Source organism: Drosophila virilis, chromosome X (assembly GCF_030788295.1).
Source record: "Drosophila virilis strain 15010-1051.87 chromosome X, Dvir_AGI_RSII-ME, whole genome shotgun sequence".
Classification (NCBI taxonomy): Eukaryota; Metazoa; Arthropoda; class Insecta; order Diptera; family Drosophilidae; genus Drosophila; species Drosophila virilis.
The window spans coordinates 4250801-4270763 of NC_091543.1; the positions used below are offsets into that span (position 1 = coordinate 4250801).

The following is a 19963-nucleotide window of genomic DNA, read 5'->3' on the forward strand; positions in this document are numbered from 1 at the left end:
TTGATTCGAAGCTTGTTCGATTCAAAGCTGGCTTGCAGTCTTATTATACATGAACGCACGGGTTAGGTATCTTGTAGAAATGAACTCCAAATCCGAAAGAGATTTCTTATCTAGCGGAGGTGGACACATGAACTTCCTAGCTTTAGCCAGCTCAAGAGCTGAACTTTATTTGCAGGCCGGCTATATCGTCTCGCCCGTTGTTTCGGATCAAGAATATATATGCCCAAAGCGTTGCCCACCAAATGGAAAACTTGAAATTCTTGAAATATTTATGCTGGCAGCGAATCATCGACGAATGAATGCAGCTGTCTGCCAGATTGCAATATATGTTTATAACTACAACTATTCATGCATATCTGCAGCTATCTATATCTATATCCATATCTATATCTGTTTATATATACTAAATATGATTACCCGGCGAACCGAAGCCGCGCTCTGGCACGCAAAAACATTCGATTCCCCAGGGCAACAGCGCTTCCAAATCGAACACGAATTCGACAGGAAAGCGACAACAAAAAAATGCATTGAATCAAAATGTGGAATATGATATTACACACACACACAGAGAGAGAGAGAGAGAGAGAGAGAGAGAGAGAGAGAGAGAGAGAGAGAGAGAGAGAGAGAGAGAGAGAGAGAGAGAGTCTAGGGTGTATTATATGTCCCTTCAATCGTTGTTGACGTTGACGCCAACTGTCACAGTTTTGGATGATGTTGGCGATGTTACCGATGTTTCCAGCAGTCGCAAATAAAGCGTGCCACCACAGTCGCTGCCAATAGTCAATGCACATGCATAAAATAAAAATAAAAAAATGGAGGAGAAAAAACCTGCGCCAAAGTCAATATTTAGAGCAACTCACGGCAGGGCAAAACGACTTGCACAATGCAAGATTTTACAGCTTAAAGCTTTTCAGAGCTAGAACAGAGCCTGACTCAAAGGTAAAGAGTAAAAAGTTACGGGTTCTTTAAGATACAGATTTCATCTATAGTCCAGATGGATCCCAGATTTCAAGACTTTAAAGCCCAATTGGCACTGTATATATTATAAATGATATAAAAATGATCAACTCTCTCGACTCGCTTACTACAGGGTTACCAACTATTTCCTATTTATATATATATATAATATATATGCAGTTATATCTAGATGTTAAAAACTTCAAGCTTTAATAAGGAGTCCCCATCCGAGGTTTTCCCCTTGAAGAACTCTTTGATTTTACGAACATGCACTGCTTCTGTAACTTATACTGCCTCGGGTAGGCCCCGCCCAGCTACACAAATATGCATATACACGGGTAGTTATCTACGTGTGTTTACTGTATGGAAATATATATTAGATAACGCTACGTAATTGACGGGGCGCGTCCACACATCAAAACTTTACCCAACGGCAGAGGGCGGGGCGGCCATTTTAGAGTTGCGGCTAACATTGGCTCCATAAAGAGACAACCCCCCCCCCCCCCCTGCTTCCTCTACAACTACCTCGTGTGTGTGTGTGTGTGTGTGTGTGTTTGCCATTAGTTTCGATATCAGTTTTCTATATTTATTTCGCAACGTATCGCTTGGCATTTGGACATTCATGGAATTGTTATTACTACAAAACACCCCCCCCCCCCCCCTCCTCCTCCTCCTCCAACTGCACCACTCTCCTCTCCCGTTGTAAATTTCTGCATAGATTGAAACCCCCCTCCCACCCCTTGCTGTACTTCCTACCCCAGTCACAGTGCGTTTTATTTGTCTGTTTGTAGTTCCCATTGGTCTCGGGCTTCTCGCTTATTTACGTATGAATTTCAAGAAAAATAAAGCGAAATAACTTAGAGATATTCTGGCGCAGATGCACGACTAGCAGCTACTCTGTAATTGAACTTTCTCATAGCCCCGCTTATGGCAAAAGATTTTCTTCACTTGCTCTTTGTGATTTCTAATCTATCTCTCATATCACACAAGCTATTCGAAATGCTTAATATCTGTGAATCTGTCAAATTCGGTCTTTCAGAGTAACATATGCTTTATTAGACATATTTGCAGAAGGGGAATTGAATTTTGCCCATAAACACTTTGACTACAATTTGAGTAGGAGGTGAAAGCAGTTCATTTTTCACCAATTTTCCACAGTTACTGGTGAAATCAGGCAAAAATCAGTCAATCAAGCAATCAATCCAAACTTTCATATTCAGATTTTCCCAATGCCTGTTGCTTTTGCCATGTTTAGGCCGCCGCCTTGTGCCGCATTCATGTTTACAGAGTATTCATAAGTGAAAAGGAAGAGAATAACATAAAACTGAAAGAGCGGGCGGAAGAAACATGAAATCGCTGATATTGCGCAAATAAATGGCACGACAAGGCGGATAGTAACATATACCTGACAATAAGTATTAACCCCATGTTGGAGGCAGTCCAGCCCACAACACGCCTGACTGCTGGAGCTGAACGGGGAGAGGGGGCGGTTAGTGGGTGTTGGGAGTGGGGAGGTGGGGGGATAGTGTTTCCGCTTTCCTTGTTCAACTATTGACAGCGAAAAGCAATTGCAAAGCTGCGTTGCATTTTGCGTGCAATTCGATATTCAATGGATTTTTAGCTTTAGTTTTTTCCCATTGTTGTTGTCGTGTTGGTTGTCGTGTTGTTGTTGCTCGTTATTGGTTTATCTGGTGTTCGTGTTGTTGTTGTCGTTGTCGTTGTTGTTGTTGTCGCTGTCGTTGTCCTTCTCCCTGTTGTCCTTTGCACATTTTTATCGCCGCCGTTCCCGCAGTTACATTTCATTTGCAGCCGGGCTCTGGATTCGCATTTCAGACTCTCATTTATTTAGAACAATGCATTATGTACAGACAGACAGATAGACAGATAGGCAGACGGGCGGACGGGCGAACGGACGCACAGTCGCTGTTTGCTCTTTATTTGTTTAGGAATTTATCGATAATTTGTCAACATGAATTACAACGCGGGACTATGCTTCTGCGCCAAATCCATTCGCACAACTTGCACTTAACAATTTTTGTCAATGTTTTCGATTTGTTTTGCTTTGTTGCGACATTTTGCTTTGTTTTATTTGGTTATTTGTTGAATATGTGTGTGTAATCGATATCATCCGTTTGTATCTCTGGGATAGGTCTCAATTCTCCATAAACATTGGGAACATTGGTTCGTTCAATCAATTTTTTATTCAAATATGATATTGAAAACATAATAATTTGTAAACATTTACTGCTTGTGCAGTTATCGAAACTTACAATTAGGAATAAAACTCAAAGCTCAAACTAAAGTCAAGCATTGTATCGATAACATATCGATTTCTTGTCAACATATCAACATTTGTATCGCTTATCATTCGATTGCTGCTTAAAACAATCAGAATTCTTTGACAGCTGGTCAAGCATAATATCGATAACATATCGATTTATTATCATTATTTACAGCATTTGGACAAATAACAATTCGAACTTATCGAAGTTCCTTAACCAAACTCCTTTTAAATATGTGTGCGATAACATTTTATTCTGTTATCGAAAGCATATCGTTATCGATAAGAACAATTTGCTTTGCTCTTCAAATACAATATCGATAACATATCAAACACCTATCGATAGCACCTGTTGTTATGTATGCACAACATTCAGCCAATCGATAACTGCCCAACTGCTTAGTTGATCGATTCTTATCGCATTGGCCCGCATAATTTATGGCTTCTACCCGAGCACATTAGGAGCTTTGCTCGCCAATCGACAAATTGCCCAAACCAGCGGAGCACTTAAACATCTTGATGCATTATCCGAGCCACAATCATCGGCAAATACCAATTCCTTCTAGCTTCCCCCTTCAAGGGGGGGCTGCCTGCCAAACAACACGAACTTCGCAATCCTCCCTGAAGAAGAAGAAGAAGACACACGCAGCCAAAAAATGTGCTGAGCGTTAAATCGAAAATAAACTTTGCCGCAACAAATGACAATGAACGAAAAATGCAAATAAAATAAAATAAAATACAACAACGAAAAAAAAATCCATACAAAATCGACAAAGAAAAAAACCTGAAATAATTTTTCTTAAATACGAGCAAAAAAAGAAGCGAATAAAAAAAAAATAAAAGTTAAATGCAAAAAAAGCAGAAAAGTTTTCAACACAAAATGTAAAATGGAATTCCCCAAACTGTAGGCCCAACCCATGGCCAGGGGCGGCGCAGCTGAAGGGGGGCCGGTAATATGAACCCAAATGAGCTTAGTGTGTGTAAAATCCAACACTCGCACACAAAGATTTATTGTTTGATTCGGCATGTGGCAAGTGGCAAGTGGCAAGTGGCAAGCGGCGCCGGCGAGTGCGCGAATTCGCGTCGATTTTATGAATTTTATTTCGGTTTTGAAAACCATAAAACATTCCAAATACCCAAAGCGAAAGCCGTGTAACAAATTTGCGTGTGATTTTGCTGTGGATTGAATTTGTTATATTGCATACCCTGCAAAAGTAGAAGACTCTCAGCTAACTGAAAGAACTCGCAAATGAAGTGAGACAGACCTTTCAAATTTATGAGCAATGGGCAGAAGAATGTTTATTTATTGTAACTAGATTAAGTTCCTTTTAAACTTTGTGTTTAAATCTGCAAATTCAGTAATACATTTCTTATGAAAGTAAACGCATTATTTAGTTAAAAAGAATCTGAAAGAATTTCATTTGATTTGAGTACAGTTCAGAGCTGATTTCTAACTTAAATAATATTTAGCATATAATCTCAAGGATCCTTAGCCTTGCATATGAAAACAATTTCTCGGCATATTCTAAAAGTTTCATAATCAAAGCAGAGGTCAAATAATAAAAATTATTTATAAAATAAATTTTAATTTTTGTTTTAGTATTTTTAGTTCAAATAATAATATTAAGCAGAATTTCTGTTAAATTTCTCTTGATGTTTGCCATTGCAGGGTATTCACTAGTCGATAGAGCGCAACATTTTGTTGCCTTCTTGCCTTTTGTTTTTGTGATTCTAAAGCCAGCATCAATTTAGTCACGAGAATCCGCTTGATACCCTCAGTAGCCCACCGCAACCCCTACTACTTCTACTCCCCTGGCTTTTATTGCATTTTTTTACAATTGTTAAATTTTTGTGCTGGGAGGGGGGCGGAGCAGGGTTACGTAAGCCCCAAGGCAGGGCGCAATGAATATATGATCTCCACTTTCTTATAAAATATGTGAACTTTAAGCACTCTCTCTCTCTCTTTCTCTCTCTTTTATACACTCACTCATGCTCTCTCTCTCTTGCTCTCTTTAATTGCAGATTAACATGTTGTTCAGGCCGAACGGGTAAGTTTACCACATTTAACATCCAGCACAAGGGGGTAGAGGGTTTTGAGTGGACCAGGGGAACCTTTGGTCAGTCATTGTTATTGTTGTTGTTGTTGTTGTTGTGCAGATTGAATGGCTCAAAGAAGTGCGTTAATCGAGCATTTAGCATTATGTTTAAGCCCCATTGTTGTGCTTGCTGCCAGAGAGAGAGAGAGAGAGAGAGATAGCAATACAATGATTTATACTTAAAAGTGCCCTCAACACTGACCTCCAGCAAAGTTCCAGCAGCAGCAAAAGAAGCAGAAGTAGAAGAGGAAGAAGTAGCACTTGGCACAACAACGTAAAGCGTTCAACAATTGAAATTGATTGTGCTAAACATTTGAGTAATATATCAATAGATTGCCAGATATTTCAAGTTTCATTTCTGGATTATATGATAATTGATTACAATGGAAGGTGTACTTTGCACAAGCTCTCAAGTGTTAAGCTATTCCAACACAGCAGAAGTTGATGCCTGCGCTTCCCGAGCGCATAACTCGAGAACTCTTCGAGATATTTGAATGAAACTTGGTATTTGAGCTGTTGACGTTCTCGAGAGACAGCAACAATTGGAATGCATTTATAGGCAGAGTGAATTACAAGTTACTTGAGGTCGTAGACCATATGACAGTTGGTGTGTGAGCTGTATGTAAGAAAGTCAAATAAGTAAGCTTCTGCAATGATATTAACTCAATCTATTATCACAACTCGATATATGCATTGTGAGATATTAATTAAATGCATCTAGAATTCGTCAGATATATATATAATATATTTAAGCTTCACAGGCCTTGAACTACTTAGTTTAGCTAAGGTCGATATCAATCAATAGAAGTGAATACTGCTTCAAGCCCGTTTCAAGCCAGATCTCGGGATCTTTTTGAGCTGGGCTTACCAATTTTAGTATCTGAGCTAGTGCAGGGAACTAGAATCTAGCTTAAATTTAAGCTCTTTTTCACTTTGGAGCACTTTGGACTGCCTAATGCCTAGACTTTTAAGGGCATTTCATCTGTGAGCTAATCAGAACGTGTTGCAAAGTCCGTTTTTGACAGCCTTCTTTACATTTGCTGGAAATATTTCAAAATTGTTTTGCCAGCATTTTTGCGGTTTTCCAACACACATTTTGTAAACTTCAAAGGGCGGCACTCAACACTCAACAAAAGTCCATCATGGGCTCGTTAAAAGTCTCTCGACTTTGTTTATTTTTTTTTCTTCACACATCATCTTGTGGCATTTTAGGTGTTTTGGGCCGGGGCGGCGGAGGGTGAATTTGTTGCCAGAGTGCATTTTCCAGAGAAAATTCTTCAAATTGTTCCATTGCAGTTATTCGCTTGGTAGCTCCGAAATTGAAGTGTGAAGCAATTAAAATGTCCATCATGGGACCAGAGTTCAAGCTACATTCGAATTTATATATGTTTCCTGTTTTGTTAAAATGTGTAAAATCTTAAGTTCATTTGTTGCGGCATCTTCGAAGGAATTCCCCGCAATGCAGCACAAATTCTTTGCATTTTTGTTTTGGAGAAATCAAAACAACAAGTCGAAACAACAACAACAGCCACAGCTGACAAAAACAGTCTCAACAAAAAGTATTGTCTTAGATATAAAAGCAAAGAGTAGAAGTTGCAGCATGACGAAATTTAAATACACTAACGAATATTTATATTACCTTTTAAAACAGAAATTTCATATAAGCTCTAGTTATTGGAATAAGTAATAAAATGAAAGATACTTGATCTGCAGATATAGTATTATAGAGTATTATCATTGAAACCAAACAGAGTTGCTCAAAATAGATGATTTCGATATCGATTCTTATCGATTGCTTGGAAACGGGGCAAGTTATCGATTAGGGAAAAGTAACTCGTACTGCGCTGGCACTAGGAGGAACTACTATAGGCTGTGAGATCCTACGAGATTGAGTCAGCTATTGATGCTGCTATATATATGTACATGATCAAGTACCTTATGTACTAATGTATTTGTACTCCTTTTATCCCTTTTTAATAGATTCAGGGTTTTACAAAAGTTTGGCACAACAAATTTCACAGCGCTATGAACATGTTTATATCAAACCGATTTGTCTTGTTTTGCCAAAAATGTAAAACTCACCTTTTTAGAAAACTTGGCATCAATTTTAACCATTTTATCTACAACGAGAGCCGAGCTCGCACAGTCTAGCTTAAGAGATCTCATCATATCAAGCCGAAAATTCCCACCCCTTAATGTCAGTCACATAATGCGTAAGCCAAGCGTAATGCCCTGCTAGAGTAAGTGTATAAAATATTGAAAAAAAACACGTGTTTCAAATCAGAGAGCAAGAGCAAACTAACCACAGTGCCTAGGCAAAGTATGCGCACACACACACGCACACGCACACACAATCTGACTGCTGCTTAGTGGCATTCCTAATGAGCTGCCACGCTTGCCACAGCCACTTGCAGCTGCCCCCAAACCAGGGGCAACACCAACTTCGACAACCGTCTACACCCACCCACCCTGCCTAGGCCTGTGGATCTGCTCCAGTTTGGCTTGACGCGGCTCTCTTGATGCCACTTTGCATGCAAATTGCACTCGATTTGCATACTTTTCGCATGCACTGTGTGCCCTGCATATATGTTTTTATGTGTGCGAGTGTGTGTGCCTGTTTGAGTGTCGCACATTATGTGCAGTCATGAGCTGCATTCTGCGGCCACTGAAGTTATTAAGAGCTCTCTGCAAAGAGCAAAACACATTCACGGCAAAAATAAAAACTAATAAAAAACCCGCAGAACATTCACCTCAAGTCCCCCCCCCCCCCCCCCACCCCTCATCAAGCTTCGCCCCTTTCTGAATCAAATCAAATCAAATCAAGTCTGAGCAACACATCTCTGACGGCCATTCAATTCAGTCTTTCACATTATTATTGATATTTATGCATAAGAAATGCAACATTTTGTGCCCCGCCCCACAACGATTTGCTTTATATCTATTGTGAATATGTAAATAACTCTAAACAATATGCATACACTGAACGAAAATACGCGCTTTTAGCTTGAAATCTCATCTCAAGCTAAAGTATAATAACTAAAGTAATCGCGAGTAGCTCTAGATATGATGTGTCGTAGCTTAAAGTCCGATTCTTACAAACAGCTCAATAATTTGCACAGCCAACCAAATCGCAAGGTCCACCTTCATATATATAAAGACAGCAAATTTAATGCATGTATCTCTCACAATGAGATATCTATCAATCGATATATATCGATTATATGAAAAAGGAAGGAAGATATCGAAAGCAAAAGATAAACTCGTTCTGCGCATGGCATAGGAGAATAGATTTATCAGATTAAAGTCTTGCAAGATCTATAGGAAATTTCCCGATAAATAACTACAGAATAGAATAGGCTGAACATTTTGTGAACTCTTCCAAGCGAAACTCATGCCAATTTCTCTCAGTGCACACACTGAGTACATATTTATATCCATTCGCTTGTATTTTTCATATAATAAGAGTCGATAGTTTCTGAGGAAATTCTTTGTATGCACAGCAAATCACATTTTAAATGTTTATTGAACAAATAGAAAAATCGTCAGCCATCCCCCTACCCCCTCTCACCGGCTGCTCAGCTCTTCTGGGAAAAATTCTAAGGAATTTATAATTTTTAAAATTTTAGTTTATATTCCTTAAACGAATATCAAATACATACATCATACATCAATTGATGACAATTTAGCTTTATTTAAGCTTTGATATTTGCCTGAAGTCAACGTGTGATTTTTAGTCCAAAATGTCACCAGTTGACAGCTTCGAACTGCCAGCTGGTCAGAGCTAGTGTTGTAAAGTGCTCGACTCGTCAGTTGATCCTTAAGCTTTCGTTGTGCAAGACTTTATTTTTTAGGCTGTGCTTAATGGACAAAAGCAGCCTTGGACAAATCGATTTGCTTTTAAAATAACGACACATTGATTAAATGTCCCTTTTAACTGTCTTCAAAGCTTGCAGTCAAATCATTTGCCTAATGCATTAAAGCTTTATTAATATTAAATCAATCGAAAAATACTTTTTTACGCTGCTTACGTTAAAAATTGCAAATAATTATGTTGGAAAGTGCACAACACTGATTTCTGTTTAACATTTGTGCATGCATTTGTGTTCTTGTGAAATTACACAACACTAACATACATTTTTTGAAAGGTACACAACATTGATTTCACTTTAACGTATTTGTGTACTTCTATAAGTTACACAACACCAACGTGCATTTGAGAGAGTTATGCAGCACTGATTTCTATTCTATTTTACCCAGCTAGGTTTTTTTTCACAGTTACACAACACTGTTTTACTAAAGCCAGCTGCGTATCCCCAATAGCCTGGGAAACAATATTTTACATGCTTCACATTTGGCAAAAGGTTTGTTTGATTTTTTTTTCTTTTGACGGTTACACAACACTGAGCACTGTTTGCCAACTTCTTCACTTCATCAAATATCCATAAATATTTGAGGCATTTCGCTTTTCGGCTAACGCCAGCTTGGCACTTCAACAGCTTCAGTCGATTAAAAGAAGTGCTGCCCGTTTTCCAGCTGATTGAATTGCCTTTTGGGGCCCGTTAACGATTTGACGGTCTGTGGCTTCCCCTCTCTCTCTCTCTCTCGCTCCCACTCTCTCTCTCTCTCTCTCTCTTTCACTTGCCACAAGCCGCTCCCTTAGGCGCTGTTCAACAGGGCCGCCAACTCATTATGGGCACGTGCAGTCGACAGGCGGCGTCGGCAGGTGCCCCTTGCGTGAATCTCATGCATATTAAACGAGATGCGTGTAAACAAAGCCTAAGCATTGTTGGGTGCCGCACGGCCACGCCCCCACAGGCCATGTGTCGCCCACTTAAATTGTGTGTTGACTATACGCAGATACATATGTAGATATACAGATACAAATACAGATACAGCTATAGATACATTTGGGCGGTGCGCTGATCTCTCGTTGTTTCAACTCGACAAACTGTTAGGTGCACATGCCGCGTGGCACATTTTGCCAACTGCTCGACGTGCAGTTACCCCGTAAAAGCTTAAGTAATCTAGAGCTCAGAAAATGCTTAAACAGTTGCTTCGACTCTTCGAAATACTATTTTGGTATTATATAAAGTAAGGTCCCATTTATTTCTTATGCGAGAAACTCGAGGAATAGCCAAAAACTAAAAATTCCAGGTGTTTCTATTGTCCAGACTCTTATGTGCCTGCATACCAAATTTTTCAACACTAGCTGCTCCAGTTCCTGAGATAGATGAGGATGTGCTTGAGTATATGCCTGTAAAAGCAATGAATTTTATGATTAAGTTAATCTTACGAAAAGGATTGAAATGTCAAAGAAACTTAAACTAGCTGTGTTTGACATATGTCCAGGCACATGCATACCATACCATTTTCCAACACTAGCCCTTCTAGTTGCTTGACACCGAGGAATCAATGCATGCATAATTCATGCAGGGTATGCGCACAAGGCATAGACAGAACTATGTCTACTGTTGTAAGTTGGACAATTACGCTGTCAACGCCCAAAGCTCAATGCTCAGGCCACAATGTTATCTGGTCATTTGGTCGTGAGTCGCGTTGGTCATCGGTCATTGGTCATTGGTCATGAGTCATCGGTCATTGGTCGTTGGAGAAGTGAGGGTATCCGACAACTAATTGCATCGCTTGTCATTGTCAATCTGTGGCCCAAAACTTGACGCCGGCTGCAAAGCGTAGCGTCTCTCGAGTTGCATCCACTTGACGCATTGAATTTATGCCTTGCCACTTGCCACTTGCCAAGGATATTTACGAGGCGCGCGCCTCGCTGTATTTTACACTCGAGTGCCCTCTGCTCGCATGTCAGAGATGCAACGAAAAGCTGACAGCGTGAGTCCATTTATTGCAGCTGTGCACATCGCTTGTCCGCATAAAATATAAATATATAAAAGTCGGAAGAATAGAAGAAAATAGGCGTAAATATCGTAAATTCGTGCACATCGTGTCACGTTCATCTAATACTCACGAACCATCTCTAATAAAAGCATGAGTCCAAACACTTTTTGTAAAAAAAAAAAAAAAACAGAAAAATGTATCTTTGAAAATGACAAGCCAAGTCTTTAAGCACAAAGTCTTTAAGCTGCACTATTAACTGCGTGACACGGCGCAATCACTCACGCGCTCATCCCTATGTTAGTTATTCCATTTGATGTCAATCCTTGTGAGCACGAAAAGAGCTGGCAAACTGATGGCTAAACATGCTCAAAACTTTAAAAACTCGCCCGGGCTCAAACTGGTTTAATTCCAGGCTCGTGACACGAGTCTGCACTCACGCAGCCAGCGCTAAATAAATTTGTTTTTTTAATATTCGTGGCACTTGCCCAGTTATAAACGAGTCTATTCCATTATGGCCTATGACAGTCGAAAACAGCATCGCCTACACTAGCCCCCAGAGGGGAAGGGGGCGGAGAAGAGTCCACTTTCCCCCATGAAAAACCCTTCTGTTAGCTGCTTTACCGCAGCCACTGTTAGAGCTGCGAGGCCACAGGCTAACCAAAGTCATATATTTCCTGGGCTGTCAAAGGAGTTGGGCACATCAACTACAACGACAGCAAACAACAGAAAAGAGAGAGAAGAGACAGGAGTAAGAGAAGAGAGAGAGAGAGAGAGAGAGAGAGAGAAGCGGAAGCAAATGCAGTCACATTGTTTGAAGCTTTAGCTTTTGTACGGCTTCGGGCCACGATGTTTGCCAAATGAACTTTTCCAACTGCCTCTCAAACTGTTTTCTAACTAGCCTGGCCTCTGTTTAACTACAGCCCCCCAAAGAGGGAGGGGGTATTACAAAGAAAGGGGGGGGGGTTAAATTTTTGGATAGCTGCTTTAGCAAGAGAAGTTTTTGTAGTGCCTGCCACATTCGTTATACTCGGGGCCAGGCAACTTTTTCTGGAAGCGCTTCACGTTTTGTTTGCCATTTGTTTGGCTTAGTTCAGGTTCTCACTTGAATACCCTGCCAGCGGCAGAGTACCCGAAATTTATCAGCAAATTTGTAACAAATGTTCTAAAACTCAAAAGTTGAAATAATAGTATTTTTATTTTTGATTCCCATCGATCGGAAACTGATTGCCAATAAAAAACAAATAAATATAAAAATTTGTATAAAAATTTAAAAAGAGTAAAAAAATAGATCATAAAATAAAGAAAATAATATGAAAATAAATCAATAATAAAAAAGTAAATACATAAATAATGAAATTGATAAATAAGAAAATTACAGAGTATTTATAATATACAAATTGAAAAATTAATACAAATTCGTTCAATATCTGAAAGAGTATTTGAACTTCGGCGTGCCGTCGAGTGGAGTTATTTTTTGCCTGTTAATTTTTGGCGCCAGTTTTTGCTGTGTTTTCAATATACTTTTGTTTTTTCTTCTTTTTTTTTTGGCATGCGAGTCTCCTCGCACACTTTCTCTGCAGCCCCCGCCCTGCCCGCTCTCAATTCATTTGCTAAGTTTTGCTGGCAAAGACTACGTCTGCTGCTTCTGCCGCCTCTGTCCGCCCTGCCAGATGTTAATGCATATGCACATAAATTTGCCAGGAAAACTCTTTGGGGGCCAACTCTGTGCCGCATTGTCAAGTACTTTCGGCTCTGTGCAAAGTGCACTTACCAGTAAATTACAGAGTTACATGAAGAGTTTGCGTCCGCGTGTGTGAAATTCTATGAATTACATTTCTTACTCATTCGCAAGTGTTCGCCGAGTTCGAGTCTCAGGTGCCCAGTTTTGGCCAAATTTAAGCGCGGAGTTCCTTTTCCTGATTTACTTGATAACAATTGCAGCTATTATTTTCGTTTATTTGAGGTTAGCTTTTGCCATTACACCATCCGAAATAGATTTAGCAATGCCAGGGCAAGTCTTGAGCAATGTGATTAAAGGCCTAATTCGCATACGACTGTAATTCACGGCACAAACCAGATGAATCAATAAATAGTCAGCCATTTGAAATCCACCGCCACGGGCGGTAAATGGATGGAAAGCAGACGCTTCAAATGCCAGAGGAAAAACAACTTGACCCGCTCAATGCCTGTTAATGCCAGGCAACTGACTCTATCCATCATAATGGGATCTAAAAATACGCCATGCAATCTGTCCTGGCGCCCGCTGCCTCCTGCCCGTTGCCATTGTCTGCGGGGCCATAAAAAGTGACGAGGAGGTTGTGAAGGGAAGGAAAACGAGCTCGAACTCGAACCAAAACAAAAACAAACAATTTCTTGCTGCTTATGTTGTCCAGGCAACAGTTTTTAATCGAAAAAATTCTATCAAATAAATTAAAAACATTTTCAACGGCCGTCTCGTCCTGCAGTCAAATGTGAGATCCAACAACAGCAACTCAGGAATGTAGTGTGGAAAATGTGAAACTCACACACACACACACATACAGGGACTCGCCACAACTAACGCAATCAAACTTTGCTGGGACAAAAATAAATTAAAAGTACAACAGTAAAAAAAAAAAAAACAAAAACCAAGAAAAAAAACGAGCCTGTAGAAGAAAAAATATAAAATAAAAAATGGCGTCTGAAGAAGCAACAGGATGTCCTCGTCCCTGGTCCAGACTGCTTCGGCTTGTTTATCTTAACTGCACTCGAGGGCGTTGAAGTTACCGTTACGGCCACCGTTACGCATTGCCCCCGGCTGTGTAGTAATACGAGTCCGTTCCAGCTCGGACGCCATCTTTGTCCCCGGCTCGCACTTCGCAGCATACACAACTGTCCTGCTGCTTAGCTTACTGTACTGTAGGGTATCCAGCTGTTATTATATATGTATATATATCTTTAATTTCGTGCATCCCTGCTCGGACGCCATCTTTGTGTCCCTGCTTACAACAGATTCAAGCTACTCATCTAACTGTAGGGTATTCAGCTGTTCAGCTACTTAATTTTTGAATTACTTTGACTTCTCACACACCGGCTCGTGCGCCAGCAATGTGCTTGTAGCATACACAGCTGTCCTGCTGCTCAACTTACTGTAGGGTATCCCTGCTCGGACGCCATCTTAGTGCTAGCCAGGAATGTGCTTACAGCATTGCAGCTGTGTGGTAGGGTATCCAGCTGTTCAGCTGCTTTACTTTCTCGAGTATTTCGTTTTTCCATCCCGCCATTTTATGTGCCTGCTTACAGCGGATTCCAGCTGCTCATCTTACTGTAGGGCATCCAGCTGTTCGGCTACTTAGCTTTTTTATTACTTTTGATTTCTATGCCAGGAATGTGCTTGCATTATACACAACTTTTCAGCTACTCGGCTTACTGTAGGGTATCCAGCTATTCGGCTGCCTAACTTTTCTATTATTTCGGCTTTGCACGCATCCCTGGTCGGGCGCCACAAACCGACTAAGCCGCAAAAGCGTCTAAATTGCTCACCTTCTTCTTCTTCATTTTTGTTGGTAGGGAATTCAACGTTTTTGTGGCTTTCCGCCTGACGCCCGAGCGGGAATGTGTCCGTAGCGTGCCTTCTGTGGAGCACCCAAAAGCTCGCCTTAGGGCAAACCCATTGCCGTTTAGCCAGGTTTCGCTTCCCTGGAATTGGGTTTCACTTGGAGGAGATGCTGCAGCTGCCAAGAGCTCAAACCTTTTTACGGCTTCGGCCCTGCTCGGAAGATGCATCCAGCTGCCCCAGCTGCCCGGCTGGTCAGCCTTCTTTTTGGTCTCTTACGCATCCCTGCTCGGGCGCCAGTTTTGCGGCTAAGAGCTGGCGCCCGAACAGGGATGCGTATGAGAGCAAACCAAAGGTGAATCAGTTTGGCCAGTCCGTCCCTTCTGCCCTTCGTCCGTCCGATTGTCTGGCCCGGTCAATGCACTCATCGAATATCGGAAGACCCAAGACCCGAGACTTGTGACCCGAGAGTCTGTGGCCATGGCTACGGCGTCTCGCCCAAGTTATTTAAGTGATTAAGCGAAATTGTTTTGATGAAACGTTTTAAATAGCGCACGACAATTACAATCTTTTTGGCCGGCTGCCAAGCAGCCTGCTCCGCACCGTGACCCAAGCCGAGCAAGCGGCGCCTGGTTCATAAATTGCTTCAACGGTTTCTGGTTCGTACTCAATCGACGGGGTGAGAGTTGAGGATGGGTTAAGGGATGGAGTGAAGGCTGTGGCTGCCCGGACTTGGGCCATGTCTGCTTTTAGCCAGGGCGAGCTCCAGTTACGCTTCGCTGCGTGCTTTGCATTTTTGGGGCTGCGCCACGCAGTCTGCCTAGATCTGGGCATGGCTTCCCCACCCCCCCCCCTCCACCCTATACACAGCTCAACCCTTTTACTCGACTCTGCTTGCCTTTTTTTTTTTTCGTGTACTCAAATCTCGAGACAATAATTTTTGTGGCATAAAATTTTAGTTCTACTTTTTATAGTTTTTTTTTTTTTTCTGGGAATGGGGCATATCCTTTGCTTGCGTAGCCCTTGCAAAGCTATTTCTGTAAAACAAAAGTAAATTGCCATTTTTCTAAGCACTTCTTTTTTACAGCCGCTCGGGGAGGGGCCTGCGACGCATAAGCCTATGTAACTAGCACACATACATATATATTTAGTATAGAGTATATATGATGCCTCGGTTGGCAGGCAGCTTCCTCTTTGATGTGCGGCTCACAAAAGCGGCACAGAAAGCAAGCCGCACACAATATTCCCAGAAACCCACCCCCCCCCCCCCCCTAGTCAAAATGCCAGAACTTCCGGCTGGGCTATACCCTAAGCCAGGGTATATACACTGCGCATACAAACCAAATTGAATACACTTTTCCAATCATAATACAATATTATTAATACAATTATTCCAAGCTTTGAACCTGCACAACACGAGCAAAACTTGCGCGACTCGTCTCTAGAATATTTCGATTTCAAGCTACCCATTCAGGCACAAAATACAGGGTATAGAGACATTGCATTTGATTACAACGAGCTGGTGCGGGTATTAATAGAGCTCTCCGGCGTTGCAGTTGCAGTTATGCAGTAATTGTGGATGCCACACAATGCTCCAAACTGGGTGGCAGCAACCAAATGTTAGCTGGCAACTCTGGCAGCAGTTCGTTTAGGGTGGGTGGGAATTAGTAGAGGGGGGGATGTGTAGCTGTTGTAAGTCGCGCGCAACTGGCAACTGCTCGGCCCCCAGCTTAGTCTGGCTTAGACAACAAAGGCATTCGCGTGCCACGCCCATTGGCAGACGAGGCGTTAAATGCTGTCTTAATTTCACGCAAAAGTCTTTCAAGAGAGCCGCAGACGTGGAAAATTTCAATTGAATTGTTTATTGGCGCCAACAAACACCGAGTCGAAAGAAAACTAAAAACCCAAAACAAATAGCACAAAAGACAAAGCCAGACAAAGCGAAAACAAAGCGAGACAAATAATGCTCCCAGCAATATAGATATAGCCACGGCTTTACAGATATGTATATATATATATATATATATATATACAAACATATCTCAAGCCATTGTATTGTCCACTTTTGGCCATAGAGCACTTAGCCGGAACATTGTGAATGCGACTGCAATTGAATTTAGACATTCAAACGTTTCCTCATTATGTTTGCAATCTATTTGAATGGATGCTTAAACAACTGGAACCAAGTGCTGGAGGGGAGGGGTTTCTCTATGCGAGCATTAAGAATGAATCAAAGTGTAGGGAAGAGAAGCGGAGGGAGGAGTCGAGATGGGAGGAGAAGTTATTCATTCTCTATGCGTGCATTAAGAATAAGTCGTAGCAGAGAACAGAAGCGGAGCGATGAGTAGAGAGGAGAGGAGAGGAGAGGAGAGGAGAGGAGAGGAGAGGAGAGGAGAGGAGAGGAGAGGAGAGGAGAGGAGAGGAGAGGAGAGGAGAGGAGAGGAGAGGAGAGGAGAGGAGAGGAGAGGAGAGGAGAGGAGAGGAGAGGAGAGGAGAGGAGAGGAGAGGAGAGGAGAGGAGAGGAGAGGAGAGGAGAGGAGAGGAGAGGAGCGAAAAGAAGACACGGAAAGAGATACGTTGAAATGGTGAAACGTTTAAGAACAGCGCACAAAACAGAATTTACAAAATGAAAATCTAAATTAATTCCAAGTGAATAATTCTTAAATCTGAATATATCTTTCCGGACTAGCCCGATCCAAGTACATCGATGACTGAATTACTTACATAACTCCACGTCTTACGTAACTCGAATATGCAACCAAAAGATTGATAAACGATTTCAGCTCGCTTTAGTCTCGCGGTGAAGATCTTGATGCTGAAGACTTTCGTTTGATCCCGCATTTTGTATCCGTAAAAGAAAACGCTTTACTTTAAGAACAAGCAGCTTGTATAATGAAATGCATTTATAAAGGCAAAATTTAATTTGTAGTGAAATGAATAGCAGCAAAACAGAAAACAAATTTTAATAGCAAATTTGTTGCAATCAGATATTAATATCAATTTGCTTGGCATACAAAATTTGCGGCGTCTTCCATTTGCCAGCTGGTTCCATTTTCCTGTTTGCGGCTTGCTCAACCTCTCTCACTCTCTCTCTCTCTTTCTCTGTCGCTCTCTCTCTCTCTCTCTCTCTCTCTGTATCTCTGCGGCACTCTAATGAAAATGAAATTGAAAATGAAAATGAAAAACGAATGCATTTTTCGGCTACGGCTTGCCGCACGCTAACAAAGTGCGGAAATTAACAGATACAAAGATAAATCGCGGCAAACCCAAAAACCAGCCGCAAACACAACTGACCCACTAATTTTGTATATGTACAGCCAACAGCTTGAGGTGAATGCAGATGCCTGCATATTCCATTAGTTGTACTCTGCCCCACTCTCACTACCTCCCCTCTTGTTCACTCGACTCTACTCGACTAATTTGTGGCATGTCAGAGTTGTGTAAAAACAATCTAAGAAAAAAAAGTAAACTGCAAATGTAGACAACAATTTGTTACAATTTGCAGCTTGTGAGCTGGAGTCCTAATTTTTATAAAAGCATCTAGATATATACGAGGACGTTTGTGTAACCATTTAATAGCTATGGGTACGCTAAAAGAGTTCATTGCGATACTATTTCAGGCAAAGATTTAAAAATGATTGCCAGTGGAACGCTTAAGGATAACGCACAAAGCGAAACCGGAAATCAGCTCTTTCTCTTGCTCTCTCCCTTTCTGTCAACTCAGCTTCGTTCTTGCTCTCTTTCCCTCGCCCTCTCCCTCTCGTTCTGCCTGTCCCCTCTTCTATCTATATCTTAAGCGATCTCTCTCTCTTTCGCTCTCTTTCTCTATCTTTCTCTCTCTCTCTGTCTTTCGCTCGCTGTTCTTCTGTATCCTATTCTTCCCTCTTATTTCTCTTTATCTCTCCTTTTGCTCTCTGTCAACTGTCTCGACAGGCAGAGCATTTAAGCAATAGCATAGAAGTGTTTTCTGCTCTTAAAACGTTTAAGAATGACGCACAAAGAGGCATAACTGAATTGAAATGCGCGCTCAGGCGAGTAGGCGTTCGAGAGAAATAAAGCAGGTGAGAGAGGAGGTAGGGAGGGAGATGGATTCTTTATTCCGACTGCAACATTTCGCATTTGTTATGTCAACTGCCCCGCCCCTCTCAGAGCCCCTCGCCTCGTTTGATTAACAGGCAAACAAACGCGATTAACATGTCGCGTAGAAAATTATGGAAAATGACAGCGAAATTTATTAATTTTATTTCGCGTGCTCTCATATAATGCCAAGCACTTAGCGAACGTGCAGCCATTCGATTTGTGGCACGAGCGCGCGGGCCAGGCCAACAGTCCCTTATATATCATAAAAATTGGCTGCGAAAGAGAGAGATAGAGAGAGAGAGAGAGAGGGCGAAGGGGGGAATGATTAATAAATAAATTCATAGGCCGCGGCGGTTGCTGCTGTTGCTGTTGCTGCTTTACTGTGGTCATCATCAATGCGTATTGGTGGGCGTGGCCGCATATGTGTTGCGGCATGTGGCATGTGAAATTATGCTGTCCATTTCCAATATGATATGATTGATGAACTTTTCTCTCTGTGTTTCTTTTTTTTTTCTTTTTTTTTTTTTTTTGCCACAAAGGCACGACGGGGCGATAGAACGATTCCGATATATTCATGTGCTACGTGCGCGGCTTCAACGCAAACTGATCAACTTTCATATGCGTCTGGGCAGGGGGAGGGGAGTGTATGGAGGGGGTGGCAGTGCTCCATCACTTTCAACAGTTTTTATTATTATGCATATTAAGCGCATGTCATGACATGTTGCCTGAGTCCGCCCCGCCGCGCCGCGCCGCGTCGCGCAACTTCTCTTAGGGCGCACATGACGTATGCGCAATATTAAGTATACGCCATAAAGGCCGCAGGGCTGTGCCTCAAATTAAACTGTATTACAGCGAGCAAAAAAATGGGATGATAAAGAAGCAGACGGGGCAAGCAAAATGCGTGCAAAAATTTGCGCCAAATGGCAACGCAATTGCGTGTGCCCAGCTCATCAGGGGCGTGCCAAGGGAGGGGGTCACGAGTAAATGCAACATCATAAATTTCGTGATGCCCAAACCAAAATGCCCGTTGACACGTTAGCCACTCGAACAGTGGGCGGGCAGGGGCGTGGCCTGCAGTTAAGCGTAATGCCAAAGATAAAGATAAAGCTGCGGCCGGGAGTTTTGGCGTGCTCCGGCAACTCAGCCCGCATCCAGTCAGATCCA

The 19963-nt window shown here is 41.7% G+C and overlaps 1 protein-coding gene across 5 annotated transcripts in view; it reads left to right on the plus strand.

Annotated features, from left to right (window-relative positions):
- Positions 1-19963, plus strand: part of kek5 (kekkon 5) — a 312008-nt gene that overhangs the window by 272315 nt on the left and 19730 nt on the right. For 4 of the 5 annotated variants that reach the window (XM_015169550.3, XM_070206654.1, XM_032440553.2 and 1 more), the window contains one exon: positions 5261-5286. The exons of the other annotated variant lie outside the window; for it this stretch is intronic. The gene's annotated coding sequence lies outside the window, so the exon portion shown is untranslated. The remainder of the gene's footprint in view (positions 1-5260; positions 5287-19963) is intronic. 5 annotated transcript variants of the gene reach the window in all.